Consider the following 8,057-nt stretch of genomic DNA (forward strand, 5'->3'; position numbering starts at 1 on the left):
AGAAATGTTGCTCAGAGGATCAGAGCAGTGATATTGCTGTGCACTGGGAGGGGAGAGAAAGGAAGAGAAGGGAGGAGAGGTGAGGACAGAGAGAGAAAAGGAAGAGAAGGAACACTCATGACTTCTGGCAGCCAGGCACTCCAGACACTGCTTCCTGTCTGGCCCATTCCTCACTCCTCTGAAAATGGCCTTTGCAGGTCCCTTGATCAACCGTCTCTCCTCTCACTTGGCCCAAGCCCAGACCACCCATGCCTGCCTCCCTCTGCTGGGCTCCTGGCAGTGTCCTCTTCTGCCTGTCCACCTTCGTGACTCAGATCACAGGCCGCCAGAATGAGGAGACAGGATGTCAACCTGACCACGAGCTCCTCCAGGTGGGGCTGGGCTTGCGCCCCTGGGGAGCCTGCAGCACGTGCAGGTACTGGCCCACAGCAGGTGCAGGGCTCCAGGCAGGCCGGAGGTTTTGCAAGATGTATTCCTGAAAATTTCTCCAGATTTCAAACGCACAGGATTCAGATTCATATGAATAGCTGTAAAGCAGGATCTGGATGATTTCAAGTTGTGTGTGAATGAGACTTTATTAATTTGTTTGTATTGTCCTATTCCCCTGAAAAGCCAGCTTTACTGTGCTGCTGCGTGAAGTGAGTGATGGTGGAGAGGGCTAGTTCCTCGCTTCTCATGCTAATCTCGCTGCCCCTTTGCTTGCTTTCACTGTTTCTGCAGTGCTCCCTAGAGCTCCTTTATGACCACTTCAAAGTGGGCGTGGGGCCCGTCCCTCCTCCGTGCTCTCAGCGCATTTTGCACGGTCCCAATTGCAGGCAGTTACACTGTGAATGAATTCCTGATGAGCAAGTCTCCTCTCTTAGATTTGGACTCCTTGAAGGCAGACACTATATCTAGGCCATATCTTTGATCCTAGCACCTTGGATACAAATAAATGAATGACTGAATGAATGCCTACCCAGGTCATTTCCTCAGATATCCACCAGAGCTGATGTATATTTTTAAATTGATTCCAACATAATCAACTATGGTGCTTAAAACAACCAATCAAACCAAACCAAAATGGTACAGATTCTTGGACTCTGCTCAAAACCTTGCTTAGAAACCTCCCCTCCCCAATCCTGCCCAGAGATTTCTGAAGAATAGTCTAATGGGAGCCACTGCTCTCAGCAGGTCTTCTTCACCTTCACCCTGGGGTACCACTTACAGGCCTTGAATCCTAGGCTCCTCTTAGAACCCAGGGGCTGGACCTTCCATGAACGGAAATCCTGCTGAACAGAGGCCCTAGGAGTGCAAGAGTCCCACAGGGAGCTGCCCCTGTGCTTAGGGCCCATCTTTCCTAAGAGATGCCAGGCTGGGACATGGGGCTCCTTTACCGACTTGACAATTATTAAAAACCACAAAGAGCTTTGTTCAAGGGGGTGTTATCTTCCAGTAGGCAACTGTTATGGTTTGTGTCTAGATGTCCCCCAAAGCGTCATGGGAGTGAGGGTCTAGAGTTTGTGATTGATTCATGGTCAATGCAGAAATTATGGGTGTGAGTGCTACCCCTGGGGAGGGTAACCTGCATCCAATGTAAGGGAGGGAAAGAGTCTTCTGCACTTCTCCCTTTTTGCTCTTGTTGCTTTTGCTGTTTTCCACCACCATGAACTGTTGCCCTCTGCCATGTGCCACTCTACTTTGGAGCCAGCTGAGTATGGACTGAACCCTCCTCCAACTGTGAGCTAAATAAACCCTTCCTGCCATAATTCTGGCCATTAGGTATTTTGTCTCAGCAATGAGAGAAAAGTAGCCAAGACAATAGCAAAGTTGTCAGTTTGGAAATTAAATCTGAGAATCCCACTCTTAACAGATCTGAAATCAAAGTGTTGAAGAAATGCCTGCACACCCATTTTCACTGTGGCACAATTCATAATACCGAGAGATGGAAACAACCTAAGCATCCATCAGGGCATGAATGGATGGAGAAAATGTGACACGTGCACTCTGGTGTTTATTGAGATGCTATTCACAACAGCTGAGATACAAAATCAAGCTAGGTGCCCATTAATGGATGAACGGATAAAGAAAATATGGCATTTATACACAATGAAATATTGTCCAGTCAGGAAGAATGAGGGCCTATCATTTGCATAAAAATAAATGGAACTGGAGGCCATTATGTTAAAATTGAATAAGCCAGACACAGAAAAACAAATACTGCATGTTTTCTCTCATATGCACAAGCTAAAAGTAGTTGACCTAAATGTAGACTGGTGACTACTGGAGGTTGAGAAGGGTGGGAGGGGGAGAGTGGATAAAGGGAGGTTGGGTAACAGGTACCAAAACACAGTTGGGTAGAAGGGATGATATTTTACCGCACAGTAGAATGATTAGAGTTCAGAATAACCTATTATATGTTTTGATAATCTAGAAGAGAAGAGCTTGAAGTCTCCAAAGATAAAGAAATGATAAGGACAGGGAATGCTACATGCATGTGCTAAAGTATCACGCTGACACAATTAATATACACAATTAATGTATTAACCAAAGTAAAATAACAAAAAGAAAATATAATAATATACACAATGGAATACTATTCAGCTTTTAGAAAGGAAGAAATTCTTTCATTTGTAACAGCATGGATGGAATTAGAGAACAATACAGTAAATGAAATAAGTAAAATTCAGAAAGACAAATATCACATTCTCACTTATGTGGACTGTAAACAACTGAACTCACAGAAGCAGAGTAGGATGGTGAAAAGCAGAGGATGAGAGGGATGGGGAGATGATCATTCTTGGTTAGACAAGATAAAGAAGTTTGACTTTTTCTGAGATCTGCTGCACATCATGGTGAGCACAGCTAATACTTTAGGATTATGTGTTTGAATATTGTTGGGAGGGTGGATCTCAAATGTTCTCATTGCAGATGTCAGATATTTAAGGGATAAATGGTTTGCTAGCTTGATCTGATCATTCTTCATTGTTTTTAAAATTTATACTATTGGCTGGGGTGTAGCTCAGTGGTAAAGCACTTGTCCAGCATGTGTAAGACCTTGGGTTTGATCCCTAGCAACACAGACACACACACATGCGTGCACGCACACACACACACACTATGTAAACAAGATCAGGTGCATTCAGGGTGAGTGGCTGTAGACCTCACACACTACACAAAACATCACTAGATATAGCTATAATTTACCAATATACAATTTTTAAACTGAGAATTTTAAAGATACTTATGAATTTGAGATACCAATAATAAATCCATTATATGTCAATATAAATCGTATCTTTCTTATAAAAAATAATTTTTCAAAATAAAAAATGAGTAAGGTAAGCAGCATTCTCTCTCTTTCTGCTTCTCTCTCTCTCAATATATGTACACCAAGAAACCGTGGCTTCAGAGATAAGTAGCTGGAAAAGGGAGGAGTAACTTAGTAGCATTCTTCGAGAATACGCCAAATGCAGACAAGTGGACATTTCTTCAGGATAGGCCGCAGTATGAAATCTGAAACCATATAGGTGAACTTTTTGTACTGTATTGCAGCAAAAGTCATCGATCTATCTTGTTCTTTGAGTAAGTCCTTTACTCCTACTTTTTGTAACATCTTACATTGATCACTTGGAGAGCACTGATTCACTGAGTCCTGATCTTCTAGATATTGGTGTATTTTATAGCCCAATATCAAAAAATTGCAATCATTGCCTCACTTTGATCTTATCAGAGTGCCTTTAAGTACGGAAAGCTGTCAAATTCATGGCAGAGGATACAAGTTACCCAAAATTTGAAATTTCAAGTTTAATTATGTCAACAAATGTGACATTTGTTTTCCTTGAAAGACCCAGCTCACTTCCTTTTTGAGAACACATCTGCCAAACACTCAAATCTGAGCAACCATAGCTTGTCTGCTGTTCTTTCAAGTAAAAGTAGTGTTCTGTTAAAAAGTAGTGATTTCATCTTCCAGCTCTGACAGTCACATGTACGCTGCCCCTCTCAGGTATTCCACAGTATTCATCTGAGGCTCAATTCCCATGACATTGTACAGTGTCAAAAAAGATGGGAACTCTAGGGTCAAGATTTTTTTAAATTAAAAAATGTACCGTTTCATCAACAACGTACTTCAGTAAGACTGTGCTTCCCCTTGTGAAATGCACAGCAGTGAGGATCAGAGTAACAGTGAACACAATTTAAGGTCACTGTCTTGGTTACTCACCATTACTTTGACACCATCAGGGCACACAGTGTTACAAATGACAAATAATACATTATTTGTACTGTTCTGAAATAGTTTTGACCTTGAAGTTCTGTTTGAAAGTATCTCAGGAATGAAAGGAAGGTGCTTTGAGAACCACTGTTTTAGAATTGCCCCATGATTGGATGTGCACGTTGTATATTTACTACTCTCTTCCAAGTGTTTCTTCCAAGTGTTTCTATCAATTTGTCTCCCACAGCCATGCTGAAGCATTCCCAGTTCCAGACTGCTTTTTTGGTTTCCAGCTGGCGTAACCCAACTTGCCCAGTCCAGTGGGGAGGGAATGGTGTCTTGTCACCACATTAATAGCTTTTCAAATATTTTACGAATCACCTTTCAAATCAGTTTTGAACCACCGATAATTGAATGAAGTTATTTGTTGTATTTTCTAATAACTGAGGTAATTTACAAGGCTATAGATACCAGTCTACTTCAGTCTACCTTTAAAAGCTTGTATGTGTGCATGCATGTATGTTTCCCTCCCTTTTATGTTGGCAAAATATTTCCCACTTCAATTTTCTTTTGCAATTTTCCAAATGAGAGAGCTTCTTGGGAATGTTATTCTAGGGTTTTTAATCATTTATTCTCTGCAAACACTGCTACTCTCTATGTGATTTTGTTTCAGAATTACAGTTGATTACACAGCAGATCTGAGCCTGCTGGTCTCTGGGCTGGTGCTGCTGCCCATAGGTGCTCTATGCATCTTCCTTGCAGACTTTGTGTAAATGCTCAGCGTAGGTTCTCAAATGCTGATAAAACTGGCTGCACTGGACTCAGTGAGAGATAGCACATCAGTTTCCAAATAGCAGCTTTCAGGAGACTATTACTTCTGCTTTACGTGTTGGCTTCATACATGAATCCTGATACAGGGAGCAAAAACATCCTAACAGTTGTGTGTGGGAGCCTGAATTGACAGGCACCAGGTGTTTTGTTTATTTCAGTAACAGCTAGCTCTTCTTGCAGGTTTGGTCCTCGGTATCATCTCTAGGCCAAAGTTCTTTTTCTGTGAAAGTCCAGATAGCGAATATTTAGGCTTTGGGGGCCATGTATTCTCTGTTACAATGACTCAGTCTTGCCATTGTAGAGCAAAAGTGGCCGTCAAGAATAAACAGACCAACAAGTGTGTGGTTGTGGTCCAATACAAGTTTATTTACCAAAACAGGAGAGGGTTGTAGTTTGTTGATCCTAAATCTAGACTGCACCTTCACCTAGGTCTCTGGAGAAGGCCTTTGCTAGTCCCTTGTGGTCTCTTCCTCTAGCAGGATGGTCTGTGTTTTCATTTCGTTCCACTGTACGTGTGGATATTGCCGAATCTTGAATGAAAATAGTAAATACAAGACAATGAAAATGAAGACAATAGGGATAGTAAGTAGACTTATTGCTACTATAAATTAAGAAATCACAGCTACTCAGAGAGAAGGACTTAATGAAACACATGCCAACCAGACCACATGACTCTGCGAACACGCCTGGCAGGTGTCCTTTGGAGGCCTTCCACAGCGCTCCAGAAAAACCAAATTAAATTGGTCCCAGAAGTGTACTCAGAGGAAAGGCTCTTTCCTGGTCTGGGACAAGGAGAGTAGATGAGGAGGTTAAAACATCTGGCCTGCCAGACAGTAAGGTGTGCTCAAAGAATAATGGGGACACAGGAATCAGCTGAAGGAATCCCTCTGGCCAAATGTGGGACAATTTGAGCATCAAAATGAATAATAATAGTAATGAATTATAACTCCCTGAATAGAACAAGCATTCTTAATTCCACGCTGATGTAAATTAATAAGTAATTGAGGGAGAAGGGATAGTTCTTCCTTCAGTAGAATGCCAAGTAATAAATATAGAAGGAATGATGGAGTAGAAAATCATCAAAGGATGCTAGAACTAATGGGTGGAAGTTTGATGAGAAGCAGGATACTTTCATAGCCTCTGAGTATCATCCCATGAGTGATTTATTTATTACAGGGGGAAAGAGTAACTTTAAACCTGGCAGACATCACTTTACCAGTGTTCAAATGATCGTCTCCAGTGTTGGATGCTGGGTCAAAGCAACCTCTTGAGCCTCCCAGCAAGGCACTGACAACAACACAGCCTCACTTCTGTAAAATTCCCTTCCAAATGAGTAAACTGAATCTGATCATGAAAAACCAGCAGGTTAACCCAACATCTGCAAAATAACTGACCTGCTTACTTCAAAAGTCACGTGAAGGTCAAGAAAAGCAAGGGAAGACTGCAGACCAGTGAAGACAGAAAGAATTTAAGACACTGGATTCTTTTTCCATTTCACACACAGAGGAGGAATAGATGAACTGGAAACTATCTTCTTTCCCCCTTGGGCCAGGCTGAGCCAACAGCCTTTCCTTGAAAGTGTCCCTTGCAGAGATGGGTGCCTTAGGGCTTCAGGGTACAGAGTTCTAGGACCATATTCAATCCCAGTCTAGATCTCCCTGGTTTAGGGTCGCAGACATCAGTGCCCTTACCTCAGTGCATTGTTCCTGAAAGCCATCTCCCATCATCACCTCTGGGTCTTTTCATTTCATTGCTGGAACGTGGATAAGTCTCCCTTTCACAGATACCTTCTACCCACAACACTGCATCATCGCTCAGGAAGCAGTGAACCTCTCTGGATACCGAGAGACACATGGGGCATGAAGGAGCCTCATTGCTCTCTGAGCTTGGAGCACCCCTGGCCTTTGGTCTGACTGTGTGCCGCCAGCATGGCTAGAGTGCATCCCCCTGCGTTGCATGGTGCTGCCTCAGATAAGGTCCCTGATGCTCTTCTGATCTCCCTCCCAGGTCAAGGCCACAGGGTAGAGGCCTCCCAGGAATCTGCTGGTCCCAAATGGCCCCAAGCTCCTCTAATCAGGATCTCTGGCTGCTGGGTCCCCGTTGCTAACACGATGACTCTAACTGCCGTGTACTACAAATTAATTCATTCCTTTAGGCCTTGCTGTTCAGTAACTGGCTGTCACAGCAGTCGCCCCGGGAGCTAATTGAGAGTTGCGATCCGTGGCAGTATTTCCATTAGCAGCATAATGACAGGCAGCCACTGCACACACACAAATACACACCAAAGCAAAAGCACGGGCACACCTACACACACACACAGACATGTACACACACGTACAAATGCTCAGGCACGCAAACACACAAGAAGTGATTTGCCAGTGTTTGCTGGCACAGACGTAATCGGGAGATCGTGCTACCATGGCAGCTGTATTCTGGGATCCTATGGAAGGAGATGGGGCCTCGGTGAACATGGGATGCTGGGGCTGGATCAGCTGGCTACTGTGAGAGCCTGAAAGTCCCCTCAGCCTCAAATGGCTGCACATGGACCCAGTGGTATTCTTTTAGGCCATGGTGACCTGGATGGACTCAGGCGGCTTCCTTTGGCCAGGGAAGAACAGGCTGGTGCCCACGGCAGGCCCTCGGTGTATGTGGCCCCCTGCAGTGGTCGGGATGGGTAAGTGGTCACTGCCTCATTTCAGCCCAGGCTACCTGGCCTCCGTCTCTGCGTGAGGCATACAAATGAATGCATCCATCAGCTGGTTCAAGAAGTCCTAGTTTAGGTGCAAGCCAGGGAACATTCTCTGCTCCCTGTGATGTCTTAGGCTGGGCTCCCAGAGCACAGCCTGCAATCACTTGGATGCAAGGAAGGTTGTTTATTGGAATACGAACCTGGGAGGGGAGCAGAGAGATGAATAGGAAGGGAAGGAAGGCAACTCAGAGAAGAAAAAATTCACCACTGTGGGCCTCTGAGGCCACTGCACTGGGGACTCTGAGTATGTGGAAGAGGTCCCCAAGGTCCCTGGCCCTGCCTCTG

This window comes from Chinchilla lanigera, unplaced genomic scaffold (assembly GCF_000276665.1).
Source record: "Chinchilla lanigera isolate Chin_1 unplaced genomic scaffold, ChiLan1.0 scaffold00037, whole genome shotgun sequence".
In the NCBI taxonomy this organism is placed as follows: domain Eukaryota; kingdom Metazoa; phylum Chordata; class Mammalia; order Rodentia; family Chinchillidae; genus Chinchilla; species Chinchilla lanigera.